Source organism: Pyrus communis, chromosome 10, assembly GCF_041283825.1.
Source record: "Pyrus communis isolate YQ-2024b chromosome 10, ASM4128382v1, whole genome shotgun sequence".
Classification (NCBI taxonomy): domain Eukaryota; kingdom Viridiplantae; phylum Streptophyta; class Magnoliopsida; order Rosales; family Rosaceae; genus Pyrus; species Pyrus communis.
This window is the reverse complement of record NC_142574.1, coordinates 8,352,593-8,371,541: the sequence shown is the minus strand read 5'-3', so window position 1 is coordinate 8,371,541 and position 18,949 is coordinate 8,352,593. Positions and strand designations below refer to the sequence as shown.

The 18,949-nt window shown below is 36.1% G+C and overlaps 1 pseudogene across 1 annotated transcript; it reads right to left on the bottom strand.

Annotated features, from left to right (window-relative positions):
• Positions 1 to 702: 702 nt before the first annotated feature.
• LOC137729999 (protein JINGUBANG pseudogene) lies at positions 703 to 2,864 on the bottom strand (annotated as a pseudogene). The gene has a single exon (XR_015951850.1). The product of XR_015951850.1 is annotated as a protein JINGUBANG pseudogene (transcript).
• Between the last annotated feature and the right edge of the window lie 16,085 nt (positions 2,865 to 18,949).

Sequence of the window (18,949 nt, the reverse complement as noted above, 5' to 3'; positions counted from 1 at the left end):
AGTTAAGATGTTTGATATTTTTAAACTACTAAAAAAAACCTTTCAAGAAAAAACCTTACAAGGTACCACAATAACCATAGTACTTAATCTCACATAAGAGATTAAAAATTTCCAATCACATTAAAAATATGAAGTAATTTAAAAATAACAAAGCACATTAAAATTTCATAATAATTCATTACAAGTATGAAAAATGTGAAAAAAAATATGTAAACACTCGTGATCGCATTCTCTACGCTTTGACGACAAGTATATCGTAGTTTGAATTTTAAAAACCTACAAACCCTATGAATAGTGTTTTTAGGGGATTTCAAAATAATGTACAAGTTAAAAAAGGTGAAAGAAAATATAAATGCTCATGAGTGCATCCTCTACGCTTAGACAATAGTTACATCATCGTTTAGATTTTTAAAATCCTTTGAACCATCCTAGCTACACCATCGCTTAGACAATGGCTCCACAACCTTGAAAAAAAAAAACTTCTTTCATTTTGCATATCCTTAAATATTTGATATTTGTAGTACTAATGTTTTTTTCACTAGCTTCTTATTTTGGGGTATGTAATAATTGAAGGACAGATATATTTTTATGTTTTGAAATAAGATTTATGTGACAATGTGATATGTAGTCATGACTTTTGAAATGAGCACCAATCAAGGACTTGTTAATTCAATTTGCTGGCTAGCTTTTGGTAGCTTATAATTCAAGTCAAGAGATTGAATTTACAAATGTAAATACATGATTAATGGTACACTTACAAACGTAAATACATTTACTCTGTAATCATACTCGTGTATATATATAGTAATATCTGGCCAAATTAATAACAGAGAAAAAGCCCTATAATTGTGGCAACAAAGCTAGCTAACTAATCTGCCAGAACAATATGCTAAGGAGTTTATAGTCGGTCCATCTGCATGTGCTTTCATAAAACTGCATTAGGCCATGCAAATAATACATAGCCTTTGGGACCTTATATATGCTGGTTTTTTTTTTGGCATGAGCGATATCTACATATTATATCAGACTCTCACATTCATAGTATCTTGTATTTACTTGCAAAACCTTTTTTTCCAAGGCTTCGTTTGAAAGAAAAATCTGGTGGTCCGCCTGGTCTGGACGGTGCCCTCCCGCTTAATTCATCTAGACGTTCTGGCGCTTTGTCCGCAAGACTACCACCAGAACAGACTGCGCGTGTACTACACGCTCGTTGAAGGACCGTCGGGTTAGAGTAAACTCTACGATATTTTCTTCCCAAGACGCTCCGGATTTGTCAATAGTGGAGCCGAGCGGCTTCCTGCCTTATTGAAGCGTCCTTCACCAACGCCCGTATTTGCCTCAAGTCCGGAGCGTCCTCGGACACGCGCCACACCTTTACGGACCGGTCAAGGCTGCCACTGTATAACACCCAACCCTGACCTGCCTTGTTCTCGGAGCCGTGATCTTCCACCACGGTTAAGCATTTGACGGGTCCTGTGTGGCCTGTCAAGACAGACAAGCAGGTGTGCGCCCCACCTTCTTCCCTCCTCCATATGCAAATATTCTTGTCCGCTGATCCGCTGAAAACCAAGTTTCCCGCTGAGGACAAGCACAGCACGGCAAGTTTATGGCCGCGCAAAACTCCGCCATGGGACAAGTGCTTCGCGCGATCCCAATAATTGACCAACCCATCGGATGACCCACAATAGACAATCGCGGCCTCCTTGTTCACTGCCAATGCCGTCACCGCGTTCTCTTGCTTCAACAACGTCTGAACCAACACATGCGAAGTTCCCTTCCCTTGCAACTCCCTCCTCCACACCTTCACAGTCCCGTCCGCCGAGCCGGTGAACACCAATGACTCGAAACCCACGACAACACTGTTTACTGCGTCCTCGTGAGCTGCGACCGACTCCAAGCATTTGGAATCGGCAATTCTCCAAACCTTGAAAGACTTATCCCACGACCCTGAATAAAGAAGCCCTTGTTCTTCGTTCATGCTCAAGCAAGACACCGCATCGAAGTGTCTGATTCGAACAACGCTGCGGTGTCTCCGGACCTCCACGTAGTTTTTCGGCTTCATGGAACTCCGAATAAAATCTTTCATAGTTGGCAAGCTCCCAACCCGTTTGTAATTGCTTGGATTTTTCTCGGAAAACTTCCAGACTCGGATCTTACCATCCTGATGACCGGTGAATATCCTCTCGCCGGAAATCACGATGGCTTTGATCAACCCGCTCTTCGATTTGAAACCCGTAAAATCCTTCAAGTTCTTCCAGACACGAATGTTCCTGCTATCCGACCCGGTATAGAGCAAGTCTCCTTTGACAGCCAGCGAGTATATGTGGCCTTCTTCCCGGACTAATGATCCAATGAGTCCGTTTAAAGGGAAATTCTCGTCCAGCGGATTCAACGACGACGGCGTTATCCACGGGGACTTATTGTAGGGTGACGCCGTCGCTGGGTTCCATGGGGACATGACATAGGGTGAACCCTCGGTGCTGCTGCCGCCTTGGGTACTATTGCCGTAGTACCGAGGACTTGTCGCCGAGGCACTGCTACGCCGTGTTGAGTAATCATTCTGGTGGCTGCTGTCGTTATTGTTGGTCTCGTTGGTGCTTGTCGGAGACGTCAAGGATGGGTCGGAGGAATGCAAAAGGGCTCCGAATTTCGGCCTGTGGTGGTGGGGGACATTGCGTTCTGCTACCATGGTGCCTCCTCCTCTTTCGTTTCTCATTTACAATTCTAATGAGAAAACGTGGAGAAAAAGAACAATATGGAATTTGAATATGGATTGAGTGCGAGAAAATTAAGAGGATTTTGACGGAAGATTCTTGATGAAATTAACAGAATGACGGAAAGTTTTTGTTAATAATGATTTGGAAAGGTGGGAGAGCAGTAAGGGAGCGTGTATAAATAGGAAGGGAAACAAAGATTGGTGGGTAGGGTTGGTGCCACGTGTTGGGATGATACGTGGTTGTTTTGTACCGGGAAACCGGGTGTGCCGGTAATTTAAAACGAAAAAGCTGAATTTGGTTGAGTCACTGGATGGATTGGAGATTAATGGACGGGAAAATTGCAGCAGTTATCCTTCTGCTCAATCAATTTAAGTTATGGTTTTTTAATTAAAAATTTATAATTATTAGTTTCTTAATTTATTAAAACATGTTACTGTGATCATTTTCGTTAATTTTGTTATAATTTTCTTCAAAATGAGTCATGTGCCACACACACAAGACTGATCAAGGGGGTAAATATGAAAAACAAAATGAGAATAATTGTAACAATAATTTCTCTACTTTAACATAATTGGAGCAATTGTCTCTCAATTTAACTCAATTATAGCAGTGGTCTTTTCAACATGACTTATTTTGACGCAATTCTGATGAGGTTGACGTAAAAGATCATAGCTGAACATTTCAATGAGCTATGAGATCAATACTCATAAATTTTAGTTCATGAACCATTACTCAATTGGATTAGAATTTTTGGAGCAATTGATATGATTTTCTCTTAATGGAGAATAATGTTCACACGTTTTTATTGGAGGAAACACGAAGCGGTTTTCTTAGCATGCGTGTGGATTGTTGTTACAATTTGTATGCCGCTGTGGAAGCGTTTTCATACTCGGAGGTTTGACTTGACTTTCGAGTTGGTCAAGGATTTACGTTTCTTGGGTTAACACGACATCGTTTCTTTATGTTTCGTAAGTGAGGCTTTTCTGTGCATGCACATGCAAATTGTTTTTCATATATTATGGACGATAAAATAATTTAATTTTCTTAGCAGTAAATAGCGTTAAATTAAGTTTGAATATTCGCTAAAATTAGCGTAGGGCTTAGTGTTTTATTTGTTCACAACTTGTGCCAATTTCCACTGCGATCAGATGCTTAATTATTGCTTCCTTCACTTGGATGGCCAAAGGCGATTTAGTGGCAAACAAGAAATTAGCGAAAACAACTTCGAAAGATCGTGTCCCAATGTATAAGGATCTGTTAGCTGGATTTCATTATATATATATATATTGAGTCTACTGTGCAAATTAGGTAAACGCAAACATTTTATTGTGGTTCCACATATTTCACGTTTAATTTTTAGAGTTTGGGGTCAAATTCTGTGTTAAAGTATGAATTCTTATATATATGCTTTGTTCTTAAATTACTTGTCTCCTACTACAACAATAACAAAGCTAGTAGATTAGCCAACCAGCTTCCAGTGTTATGGCACTCAGTTTCCACTGTGTTATGTTTAGAGAAAGCGATGTCATAATGCTATTGAATTAAAAACAAAGAAACAATTATTGAGAAGAGTTCCCAAAGCAAACTTTTTTGAAAACTAAAAACGGAAAACAATTACCAAAAGTTTATTATAGTTTCCAATAAAATGAACAAAAGTTATAAACGTAAAACAAAATAGTTATCAATCCACTCCCAATAAAATGATAAAGAATGTGAGAAAAAGAGAGTTCCTAAGAGCAGCTCCAGCCCAACCCTAACCACCAAGGCACAATTATTGCCTAAGAATTGAAAAAAGATGCTTTAGCCCAGCCCTAACAGTAAGGAAATCAGTGTGTTCATTTGTGCTGGACTACCCAATCAGGTAATTGTTGCCCCGACCTCGAGGAAGAAAAGAGTGCGAGTCTTGAGTCTAATGGGAGCCATGGGAGCCTGGGAGTTTGGGAGACGGGGAGAAAGCAAGCCTTATCCATTAATAGGAGATCAAGCGGTTAAGATTTAATCAAATGGTAGGAATCAATGGTTTGGGCCAAGGGCCCGTTTTCTCAAATTCTTGGATCCTCCCCGCCCTACTATTTGCCCACCCTGCCCCAAATCGCATGGATCCGCCCCGACCTGCGAGTCTAAGACCCTTTTGCCCACCTCTAGAGTGAGAGCCTCTTTGTTTGGGTATTGAAGGAGAGAGAATATAAATATTATTTTTTTATTAATTTAAAAGGGAATTGTTATTGATATTCTAAAATTCTTATTTGACATTCTAAACTTTCTATTTCTCTAAACTGTCGAAAAAAAAAAAAAAAAAAAAAAAAAAAAAAAAAAAAAAAAAAACCTGATAAAGCACATGACGAATAATACACAATTTTTGTTTGTTTTGTTCAAAGTCATACAGGTTGGTGAACAATTTACATGTTTGGTTCCTATAAAGCTTCAAAACCCTAATTGCGTTTTGCCTCACTCACTCTACATTTACAGAACCGTAGCGCGCCAAAACCGCTCATGGTTAACCTTTAAAACGTGCCGATTTGTCAACGGCTCCATGAAAATGGGCCGCCACCTGTTAACCGAAATATAGGTGAGAGGGTGACAACAACGGGACCCCAATAAAGCAATCGGCTAGCAGCCACGTAACAGTTAATCAGCACACCCAAAGACCAAAAACGTTGCACCTAAAATAAACTAGAATTATTTGTCGTGTATTTCCACGTAATTAGTAAAACATTAGGTGCCAATTGGCCTAATTTTTAGGGCGACACGAGTCCGTGGTATTAGGTCATGGTTTGTAAGCATGACGGATTGTAGAAGCCATATGTCAACTAGGTTTAGTTTGCCATGAAAGAAGGTTCTAATATCATAGTTACTTTGTAGAAGTAGAATTTAGGTGGGATTCCAATTGTTTCGTTTACCTTTACATATATAGGTCGATCCACTCAATCAATCAGAAACAATATTGATAATACTTTAATTTTCCTTTTGTTTTGTTGAAGGGAATGACATGTTTCATTTACAAAAAGGAAATTAAATTCATACATTCGAAGAACATAACAAGAGGAAGATAGATATAAACAAAGGTTTGAAACTACAAAATAATAATTACGAATGTCATAGGACCGGGTTGAAAGAGACGAACAATCCAGTACTGCAAGAACTATACTAATTGATTACGTAAAACTTCATTTTGGTGCACAATTTTTATAGAGTCTAATTACATACATGTCGTGAGAACATGTGTTATTTTTTATTCAAACAAAGAGATTATACCTGCAAGATAAGTAATTAACTTGTATGATATTGCAAGACAAATATCATAATAATTGCTTCCAATAAAGCTACATTGTAGTTCGATCCACATACCAAACTATATTTTGTCTTAAATGTTGGGAAGAAAATTATCTAGTTAATAATTTAGATTATCCTCATTTGTGTTGTAGGTTTAGTCAACAGAGTGAGCTGATACAAGCAAAACATACTCACTGCGTCACCAAAATCTTAAGTTTAAACTTTTATTGCTCAAGTAATGTACACGTAGATCATTTGGTTCTTGGTGGGAAAAGAAAAGACGACTCGTTGCTTGTCTTTGTTCAATGAACTTTAAAATGGATAGCAGGCAAGAATATATATCTATATATATATATATATATATATATAGATATATAGACACACACACACACACACATATATATGTTTTTTTCAAAAAAAAAAAAACAAAAAATGAACTAGTTGGTAGCTTCATCACCACAGTCTACTTTTTTGGGAGTCGGAAAAACTCAAAGAGACATTTTCAACTTTCCCTGGTCACCATCATGCAATTCACTAGCGTCAAGAATCAAACTCAGGACGTGCCGTGTGAAATACGGGTTTAAAATTCATCTTGGACCATCCCGTGCTGGTTTTATATATATATATATATATATATATATATATATATTGTTTATAGCAGCTTTTTTAAAAAAAATTGAGCAATAATTTTACTTCACTGCCGACTTTCTAGGGCTCTCATCCAAAAGTCCCAAAATGGCATTAAGGTCGGCTGCATGCACGTAATAATATATACACGTAACTTCTATTAGGCCCAGCAAACGGTGCAATATTTCACTTATTTAATTTTCGTGAAATGTTTAGACTCTAGATATTTTATACATTGTAATATTATTGAATACCTCATCAACCTGCATGTTGCAGTGAAGAGATTTTTCAATGTGTGTGAAACATGAGATTATACATTACGTATCATAATATAAGTGAAAAAAATATTGAAAAGTTTATTATTTCTGTACGTATATTATAACATATGATACCAACTTATATTCCGACTAAATGAAAAAATCTTTCGTTGCAATGTCAAATGCACAATACTTTTTAGTGTGGAAAAAAATTGATAGCACCTCCTTGAGCAGACTAACATATGGGTAATGCTAGAGAGACCGAATTTTTTAACTAAATTTTGTAAACCAAATGATATGTTGGTTCATGATTGGATTATTAATTAAGTATCAATTAACATGCTTATTTTCTATTGGTGATACATAATTTGATTTGTAAATTTAATCTCCCTAACGTTATCTCTAACATAAATGTCAATTATAGGAGAAAAGCAATTGATTAGGGACCAATTTTAAACTTTATCACTTGTCATGGGAGCACACTCACATAGCTACAGTGAATTTAAAGTATACTTATTAGGTTGATAAATTGATCCCACGAAAATGCAACTCTCCCTTATATTAGATTTTACAATTGTCAATATTTTTTATTCGTGAATATAATTGGACAGGTTTTGTACATTATTGGTCACTCGTCTTGTATTATTGAGAAGAATGCTGTTATGTGATTTGTTGTTGGAATAGATGTTTTATTCAGAAGATACAATTCAACGTGAACATCGATCCGAAACAAAAATTCCATCGTATCACTAAGAAAAAAAAGAAACATAGTAAGTGGTTGTGTTGTTGGAACCTGGACTGTTGGTGCCAATCTTTCTTCTAATTTCAATAGGGTTTTTGCTCTTTCTTTGTAAAATTTTCTTTACCTTTTTGTTTATACGCAACTATGGCTTTCACATGTAAAGATCATTCATGATCCAAACTTCTATTTCCATAAATTATTTATTTAGAGTATATCTAACGAAAGATGCAAAAATGTGTTCAATTGAAATTTTACATTTTTAATTAGCTGAAAAACACTCTAATAATGAAAAGATGCAAAATATTCATTTTTGCTGAAAGATGTAAATAAAAATGTAAATTTGTATCTTCTTTTACATCTTTTGGAAGTGGATCACGCCAATCAAAAGAGAACACTAAATCAAGTTCCAAATTTACAGCTCTCCCATTAAAGTAGAACTAACATTTAGACTCTTGGAAATGTAAAGTCAGATGTAAATATAGTTTTTACGTCTCAAATTTGCATTTCTCCATTGAAGATGTATTCCTTCCATAATTAATTGGTGAATTTTATTTATTTATTTTGAGGTTGGGGAACAATCAATTGGAAAAATTCAACTGAAAAATAAACGTGTCAACTATTCAAAGGGGGTTATGGTAATCATATCATGGCTAATGTGGGGGATTAGATTATTTCTCACTCAGATACGTAGAATCCTTGACACTTGTCTCAAAGTGCGTGTGAATTTGGGAAGAGATCATTTTCGAATCTCTTCCACCAAAATCATCCGATCAAGTGATCCAGGCCTTCCAAATTTTATCCAAGGTAAAAAATTATCATAGCTTTTAAAGAGTTACAACGGGTGAGTTATTTGATGAAATTTAAAAAACCTGGATCACTTGATCTGATAGTTTTGATGAAAGAGATCCGGAGATCGGGATAGGATCTATTCCCGGTAAACTTAGAGTTTCTAAATTGCCACGTTGGGGATTTTTATGTTACTTTGAAAAAAGTACAAATAAACAAAGGAAGAATTAAAGAAAGAACAAGTCAAATTAAAGTTAATTTGGATTAACTTGTTTATAATATAGATATTCTTCGTATCTAAACTTTCTGAACTTGGGGTATGTGGTCTGATAATCTCGCGACACTAAAACTAGAAAGAACAAAAATCCTTCAACCTCGAGGATTAAATTAATTAATTAGCAATGGCAGTCAAATGTTTGCAGAACTCAGGCAGCTCTTCCTAGTTATTTAAAAAATCGTCGTGAAAGTGGAAGTTCATTAATAAACTAATTAATCCTTAATCATACTTTGATCAACTCTTTGCGTCCAACTCGTTAAACACGTTTGCAAAACGATGAACAAAGTCCTTTGCCTCAATTCTTCAGGTCATTAAGTTTTATAAGCAACAGGATTAAAAATTGATAGTGCAGAACCAGCTGGGCATGCAAGAATTGACGACTCTTTCTATATTTATACGACACTGATAAAGTCATAGAAAAAATTAGTTTTGTATTTTAATTACTGAAAGTTTTCTTAAATTAATTAGCTAGATTTGGTGGTGTTTGCTAACCATGAAACACGTTTGCACTTCCCAGGTCACGATACGAAATTCTTACGCCAAATCTGATCTCGATTCAGAAAAGGGAGCATGCAACCGTTGATTAAATATTGACAAAAGAAATTATTTGGCCTTTCGTTGCTGCAACATAATCATGCCTATGGAAAGCAATTTTATCCCAAACGTTAGCCTTACCATGGTGAAGATCGTTACATTAATTAATAATAATAATAATACATTAATCCTCAACAAATTAACAAATACTTATGCTGCTTCCAGTGGCGGAACTAGCGCTTGTTGTGGGTTTATGGGCCGTTTCTTTTTTCTTTATTTTTTCTTTTGGACAACGGTAATTCATTACCAACAAAGCACACAACATACAACATAGGAGAAATCTAACCCAAAGGAAAAATCTTACCCAAAGTTGAGCCCAAAACAAAAACTCCAGAAAACAAAAAAAAAACCCTAGTAACTCTGTAGCCGTTAGATCCGCCAACCTTGGATGAACATCTCTTGCAGCCACCAAAACTTCAACCAAACTGAGCCTTCGAAATGGAAAAGAAGAAAGTTCCACCCTCCACCGAACAGCAAAATATAAATCCACAGCCATCAGAGAAAGGAAGTCGGTAGGAAATACATCCCACAGACAACAGTGCTGAGATCGGCACACAACTGGAAGAAGGTGGTGTGAACACTCGAGCTTAATAGTTCTACACATCTTCCTCGGAACGTGGTGGAAATAAACAGGTGCAGACCAGGGAAATTGCAGGAGGTAGAAAACGGGGTGAGTAGATCCATGGATGGAGAGCAAAGTTCAGATGAAATCAGAGGCCAGAGAATAAAGAAAAGAAGGAAAAGGAAGGAAAAAGAAAAGAAGGAAGGAGAAGAGAAGAAAAGGGCTCCACCAACCCATGCTGGGACCGGCGGCCGAACGGAACACGAAAACAAAGATCACTCACAAAAAGTGACAACTATGGGTTGTTTAATTTACAGGTTTGTCTGCTTTGTGATTTGCGTTCTTAGTTTGAGATAACATCTAATTTTGGTAAACTGAGCTTTGTAGTATTGTTTGTGTGGCTTTTGTTTGTTTTAGTTTAGCTCTACTAGTCTTAAAAATTTGTATACATTCTAACTTTATTAAATTTTTTTACCAAAACAAAATCTTTATTAAACTTTGGTTGAAATTTTCAGCGCTCAAGAATTCCACATAGGAGAAAGAAGGCCTTGTATATGTTTATATGTAATTGAGTTATTTCCCATACTGTCCATTGATTTTATGGTGAATCCTCAACTTTCTTCAATGCGCCACAAGAATTATATACTGTTGAGTTTTAAGTGTTTGTTTGTGTTATGATTCATAAGGAAACAACCATACAAGGATACAAGATATAGGGCAAGGAGTGATCAACACATTGATCACCCTTGAAACACTTCTACGCAGCAGCTCCATAAAACAAGGAGCAGAAAGTAAGGTGAGGGGTAAAGCTAAAAAGCTATATCCACCCTGTAAGTATGGGAAAGAAGATACAATATCTTTACAAGATGTAACTAGAAGTAAGGTGACAACTACACCCTAATAAACAACCTAACCAATAGTTCCAAATACCCACTCTTGACTTTCAATACTCCCCCTCAAGCTGGGTCCAGAATGTTGATGGAACTGAGCTTGGATAGAAGAAGTTTAAATTGATTTGGAGGTAATGGTTTGGTGAAGATGTCAGCTAACTGATTAGCGCTCCTTGTGTAGTGAGTTTGAATCCCTTGAGTTTGCACCTGAGCACGGACATAGTGACAATCACCCTCAATATGTTTTTTTGTTCGTGGAACACTGGATTGGATGCTATGTGCATTGCAGCTTGATTATCACAATACATTGACATAGGTTGCCTTATTTGGAGCCCTAAATCACTTAAAAGACCCTTAAGCCATATTAATTCACATGTTGTGGATGCCATTGATTTATACTCAACTTCTACACTAGATCTTGCAATGACACTTTGCTTCTTACTCTTCCATGTTACCAGATTGCCTCCCACAAATGTACAATACCCTATGGTAGACTTTCTATCTATTTGGTTTCTTGCCCAGTCAACATCACAGTAACCAACAACTTGAGTATTATCATTCTTCTTCATGAGAATTCCTCTTCTAATCGATCCTTTGAGATAATGAAGTATTCTCTTAACAATGTTGAAGTGTTCTATTATAGGTGCATGCCTGAACTGACTAGCTAAGCTTACTGCAAAGGTAATATCTGGTCTTATGATAGTTAAATAAATTAACTTACCAATAAGCTAATCAACCTCATCAACCTGCATGTTGCAGTGAAGAGATTTTTCAATGTGTGTGAAACATGAGATTATACATTACGTATCATAATATAAGTGAAAAAAATATTGAAAAGTTTATTATTTCTGTACGTATATTATAACATATGATACCAACTTATATTCCGACTAAATGAAAAAATCTTTCGTTGCAATGTCAAATGCACAATACTTTTTAGTGTGGAAAAAAATTGATAGCACCTCCTTGAGCAGACTAACATATGGGTAATGCTAGAGAGACCGAATTTTTTAACTAAATTTTGTAAACCAAATGATATGTTGGTTCATGATTGGATTATTAATTAAGTATCAATTAACATGCTTATTTTCTATTGGTGATACATAATTTGATTTGTAAATTTAATCTCCCTAACGTTATCTCTAACATAAATGTCAATTATAGGAGAAAAGCAATTGATTAGGGACCAATTTTAAACTTTATCACTTGTCATGGGAGCACACTCACATAGCTACAGTGAATTTAAAGTATACTTATTAGGTTGATAAATTGATCCCACGAAAATGCAACTCTCCCTTATATTAGATTTTACAATTGTCAATATTTTTTATTCGTGAATATAATTGGACAGGTTTTGTACATTATTGGTCACTCGTCTTGTATTATTGAGAAGAATGCTGTTATGTGATTTGTTGTTGGAATAGATGTTTTATTCAGAAGATACAATTCAACGTGAACATCGATCCGAAACAAAAATTCCATCGTATCACTAAGAAAAAAAAGAAACATAGTAAGTGGTTGTGTTGTTGGAACCTGGACTGTTGGTGCCAATCTTTCTTCTAATTTCAATAGGGTTTTTGCTCTTTCTTTGTAAAATTTTCTTTACCTTTTTGTTTATACGCAACTATGGCTTTCACATGTAAAGATCATTCATGATCCAAACTTCTATTTCCATAAATTATTTATTTAGAGTATATCTAACGAAAGATGCAAAAATGTGTTCAATTGAAATTTTACATTTTTAATTAGCTGAAAAACACTCTAATAATGAAAAGATGCAAAATATTCATTTTTGCTGAAAGATGTAAATAAAAATGTAAATTTGTATCTTCTTTTACATCTTTTGGAAGTGGATCACGCCAATCAAAAGAGAACACTAAATCAAGTTCCAAATTTACAGCTCTCCCATTAAAGTAGAACTAACATTTAGACTCTTGGAAATGTAAAGTCAGATGTAAATATAGTTTTTACGTCTCAAATTTGCATTTCTCCATTGAAGATGTATTCCTTCCATAATTAATTGGTGAATTTTATTTATTTATTTTGAGGTTGGGGAACAATCAATTGGAAAAATTCAACTGAAAAATAAACGTGTCAACTATTCAAAGGGGGTTATGGTAATCATATCATGGCTAATGTGGGGGATTAGATTATTTCTCACTGTAGAATCCTTGACACTTGTCTCAAAGTGCGTGTAAATTTGGGAAGAGATCATTTTCGGATCTCTTCCACCAAGATCACCCGATCAAGTGATCCAAGCCTTCAAATTTTATCCAAGGTAAAAAATTATCATAGCTTTTAAAGAGTTAAAACGGATGAGTTATTTGATGAAATTTAAAAGACGCGGATTACTTAATCTGGTAGTCTTGATGGAAGATATCCAGATATCCGGATAGGATCTATTTCCTGTAAACTTAGAGTTTCTAAATTGCCACGTTGGGGATTTTTATGTTACTTTAAAAAAAGTACGAATAAACAAAGGAAGAATTAAAGAAAGAACAAGTCAAATTAAAGTTAATTTGGATTAACTTGTTTATAATATAGATATTCTTCGTATCTAAACTTTCTAAACTTGGGGTATGTGGTCTGATAATCTCGCGACACTAAAGCTAGAAAGAACAAAAATCCTTCAACCTCGAGGATTAAATTAATTAGTTAGCAATGGCAGTCAAATGTTTGCAGAACTCAGGCAGCTCTTCCTAGTTATTTAAAAAATCGTCGTGAAAGTGGAAGTTCATTAGTAAACTAATTAATCCTTAATCATACTTTGATCAACTCTTTGCGTCCAACTCGTTAAACACGTTTGCAAAACGATGAACAAAGTCCTTTGCCTCAATTCTTCAGGTCATTAAGTTTTATAAGCAACAGGATTAAAAATTGATAGTGCAGAACCAGCTGGGCATGCAAGAATTGACGACTCTTTCTATATTTATACGACACTGATAAAGTCATAGAAAAAAAATTAGTTTTGTTTTTTAATTACTGAAAGTTTTCTTAAATTAATTAGCTAGATTTGGTGGTGTTTGCTAACCATGAAACACGTTTGCACTTCCCAGGTCACGATACGAAATTCTTACGCCAAATCTGATCTCGATTCAGAAAAGGGAGCATGCAACCGTTGATTAAATATTGACAAAAGAAATTATTTGGCCTTTCGTTGCTGCAACATAATCATGCCCATGGAAAGCAATTTTATCCCAAACGTTAGCCTTACCATGGTGAAGATCGTTGCATTAATTATTAATAATAATAATACATTAATCCTCAACAAATTAACAAATATTTATGCTGCTTCCAGTGGCGGAACTAGCGCTTGTTGTGGGTTTATGGGCCGTTTCTTTTTTTTTTTTTTTTTTTTTCTTTTGGACAAAGGTAATTCATTACCAACAAAGCACACAACATACAACATAGGAGAAATCTAACCCAAAGGAAAAATCTTACCCAAAGTTGAGCCCAAAACAAAAACTCCAGAAAACAAAAAAAAAAACCCTAGTAACTCTGTAGCCGTTAGATCCGCCAACCTTGGATGAACATCTCTTGCAGCCACCAAAACTTCAACCAAACAGAGCCTTCGAAATGGAAAAGAAGAAAGTTCCACCCTCCACCGAACAGCAAAATATAAATCCACAGCCATCATACCATCTCCAACAATGACTTAAACCCTAAAATTTCCCTTTTTTTTCCCCCCTAAATCTACTCCAACCCATGACCTAAAATTAACCTAAAACCTAAAACTTATTTTGAGGCCAAATACCAGCCCAATTTTAGGCCACAGAGCAAAATGGTCCCACCAACTGAGACTGAAACAAGGGTTGTGAAGCCCACTGCCCAGCTCCCACGCGCCAGACCACCCACAATTCAACTGAGACTGACACAAGCTGGCCTACCCACGTGGGGTTGTCCCCCGGGTGTCAGCCCACTGTGTAGCCCAACGGCTACTTTTTTTCAATCCAACGGCTGGATTTAAATGGGCCGTTGGTTAATCCAACGGTCCAGGTTCAATTTCTTTTTTTTTTTAGTTTTATATTTATGTATTTATTGAATCCAACGGCTTAGATCAAATATAATTAAATATAACGGTAAAAAAAAGATCTAACGGTCCAAATTTAAATCCAACGGCTAGAATAATTTTAAAAAATTATTTAACTTAAAATTCAACCAAAAACTCTATAAATACCTATGTATTTGTTCAAACATCCACACAAAACTCACTTTTCTCCTACAATTCTTCCAATTTTTCTTTATACCATTTATTCTCATTTCTAGAATTTTCAAGATGGCAAAAGAGCATGTTAGAGGTCGTAATTGGACCTTTGACGAAGATATTGCTTTATGTTTGGCATGGATTTCGATTAGCGAAGATGGTGCCGTCGGCACCAATCAAAATAGAAAGGTTTTATGGGGTAAAATCGTTGATAAGTTCCATGAAAACTCCAACGCTGGTCGAAGGGAAGTTGGTGGTGTTTATGATCGATGAAAGATTATCAACAAAGCATGCACTTTATGGAAAGGAAGCTTGGAGAGAGCCATGGTTGACATGCCTAGTGGAAGGGGCGCCTCAGAAATTGTGAGTTTATTTGTTGATATTTTAGTTGTCATGTACATAATAGTATTTTGCAACTAATTGTTTTTATGTATTTGTTGCATAGGGTGACAAAGCAATGGCAATTTACAAGACAAGAACTACACCAAAAAATCAAGCTTGTAGGTTGCATCATGCTTGGAACATCCTCAAGGATTGTCCGAGGTGGAGAACCGATGCGAACCAACAATGTGGAAGATTATTTCATAATGAAGCCCCACCCCCAAATGATGTCAATGAAGGTGTGAATTTTGCCGACAATGAAGGTGTTGAACAAATGACCCCAACTTCTTCTTTTGCAAGGCCCCCGGGTAGAGATAAGCAAAAGGAAGCAAAGAGAAAAGGGAAGTCCCAAGATCCGACACGTGCACAATTTGCTAGCGAAATGGCAATAATGAACGAAATCCAATGCCATCGGCAAGAAGAATCGGCCCAAATGCTTTTGGCCATGAAGGAACAAGGGGATAGGGAGCAAGAAAGGTACGAAACTAATTTGATAATGGAGGACCTCGACAAATACACTCCAGAGAGGAAGAGATACTTACGTGGTAAGCAAAAGGAAATTTTACGAAGGAATGCCACAAGGAGTATATTTCAAGATGATGATTCATCTCAAGACTATCACCCAAGTCCATCACCAAGTCAAGATGGTGAATATCATTATTAAGTTTATGTAGTCTATGAGTTTTCGATTGTATTAAGTTTATGTAGTTTATTAATTGTTTTTTTTATTTTTTATGTGGTTTATTAATTGTCTTTTTTATTTTTAAGTTTATGTGGTTTATTAAATGTCGTTGGTATTAAGTTTATGTGGTTTATCTTGATTTTCATGTATTGATTTAGTGATTTTTCAAAATTTATCGAATTTAAATATTTTTAGGTTAAAATGTTCATAAAATTAATTTAGGATAGTCTACATAAATTTTTTTTTTTTTAAAAAGTTAATTTAAAAAAAAAATAGCCTTAATTCATTCTTTGATAATCTAGGGCTAAAATTTTAAGCCAGAAGGGTTGGAGTAGAAAAGCTGTTTCTGGGCTAAAAGCTAAATTTTCTGAGCTAAATATTTTTAGGTTTTAGGTCACCATTGGAGATGGTCTCAGAGAAAGGAAGTCGGTAGGAAATACATCCCACAGACAACAGTGCCGAGATCGGCACACAACTGGAATAAGGTGGTGTGAACACTCGAGCTTAATAGTTCTACACATTTTCCTCGGAACGTGGTGGAAATAAACAGGTGCAGACCAGGGAAATTGCAGGAGGTAGAAAACGGGGTGAGTAGATCCATGGATGGAGAGCAAAGTTCAGATGAAATCAGAGGCCAGAGAATAAAGAAAAGAAGGAAAAGGAAGGAAAAAGAAAAGAAGGAAGGAGAAGAGAAGAAAAGGGCTCCACCAACCCATGCTGGGACCGGCGGCCGAACGGAACACGAAAACAAAGATCACTCACAAAAAGTGACAACTATGGGTTGTTTAATTTACAGGTTTGTCTGCTTTGTGATTTGCGTTCTTAGTTTGAGATAACGTCTAATTTCGGTAAACTGAGCTTTGTAGTATTGTTTGTGTGGCTTTTGTTTGTTTTAGTTTAGCTCCACTAGTCTTAAAAATTTGTATACATTCTAACTTTATTAAATTTTTTACCAAAACAAAATCTTTATTAAACTTTGGTTGAAATTTTCAGTGATCAAGAAGGCCTTGTTTGTGTTTATATGTAATTGAGTTATTTCCCATACTGTCCATTGATTTTATGGTGAATCCTTAACTTTCTTCAATGCGCCACAAGAATTATATACTGTTGAGTTTTAAGTGTTTGTTTGTATTATGATTCATAAGGAAACAACCATACAAGGATACAAGATATAGGGCAAGGAGTGATCAACACATTGATCACCCTTGAAACACTCCTACGCGGCAGCTCCATAAAACAAGGAGCAGAAAGTAAGGTGAGGGGTAAAGCTAAAAAGCTATATCCACCCTGTAAGTATGGGAAAGAAGATACAATATCTTTACAAGATGTAACTAGAAGTAAGGTGACAACTACACCCTAATAAACAACCTAACCAATAGTTCCAAATACCCACTCTTGACTTTCAATACTCCCTTTCAAGCTGGGTCCAGAATGTTGATGGAACTGAGCTTGGATAGAAGAAGTTTAAATTGATTTGGAGGTAATGGTTTGGTGAAGATGTCAGCTAACTGATTAGCGCTCCTTGTGTAGTGAGTTTGAATCCCTTGGGTTTGCACTTGAGCACGGACATAGTGACAATCACCCTCAATATGTTTTTTTTGTTCGTGGAACATTGGATTGGATGCTATGTGCATTGCAGCTTGATTATCACAATACATTGACATAGGTTGCCTTGTTTGGAGCCCCAAATCACTTAAAAGACCCTTAAGCCATATTAATTCACATGTTGTGGATGTCATCGATTTATACTCAACTTCTACACTAGATCTTGCAATGACACTTTGCTTCTTACTCTTCCATGTTACCAGATTGCCTCCCACAAATGTGCAATACCCTGTGGTAGACTTTCTATCTATTTGGTTTCTTGCCCAGTCAACATCACAGTAACCAACAACTTGAGTGTTATCATTCTTCTTCATGAGAATTCCTCTTTTAATCAATCATTTGAGATAATGAAGTATTCTCTTAACAATGTTGAAGTGTTCTATTATAGGTGCATGCATGAACTGACTAGCTAAGCTTACTGCAAAGGTAATGTCTGGTCTTATGATAGTTAAATAAATTAATTTACTAACAAGCTATTGATAGTAACCTTTATTAGGCAGCAGTTTGCTTTCCAAGTTAAGCTTGAGCTAGCTGTCAAAAGGAGTTTGAACTGGCTTGGTATCCCTCATGTTTGATTTCGTGAGAAGATCAAGGATATATTTCCTTTGGTTAAGAAATAGCCTTTTACTTGATGAGGCCATTTCTATCCCAAGAAAATATTCTAACCTTCCAAGATCTTTGATGGAGAACTTCTGCTGTATGGAGACCTTGAGGTTTGCGATTTCATCAACATTGTTCCCTGTGATTATTAAGTCATCAACATAGATCAACACTACAAGTTTTCCAACCACTCTTGTTCGAACAAATATGGATGAGTCTGCATGACTTCTTTGAAAACCAACTTCTTCAAGAATTGAACTGAGCTTGGCATACCAGGCTCTTGGGGATTGTTTTAATCCATAAATGGATTTATGCAACCTACACACCATGCCAGGCTCATTGTATTGAGGATGTCCCGGTGGTAGCTTCATGTAGACCTCCTCTTCAAGGTCACCATGTAAGAATGCATTTTTCACATCCATTTGGTAAAGAAACCATCCTTTATTCACAGCAACAGACAATAACACCCTCACAATGTTCATCTTGGCAATAGGAGCGAATGTTTCCTTGTAGTCCACGACATATGTTTGAGTGAATCCTTTAGCCACCAACCTAGCTTTTTGTCTTTCAATCAATCCATCTGAGTGGAATTTGATCTTGTAGATCCACTTACTACCAATTGCCCTTTTTTTTGGTGGAAGTTTAACAACACTCCAGGTGTTGTGATTTGTGAGATCACGAAGTTCTTCCTTCGTGACATTTCTTCACACTTCTTAGCAGCTTGTTTCTTGAAAGGTTTGAGGCTCGCAGTG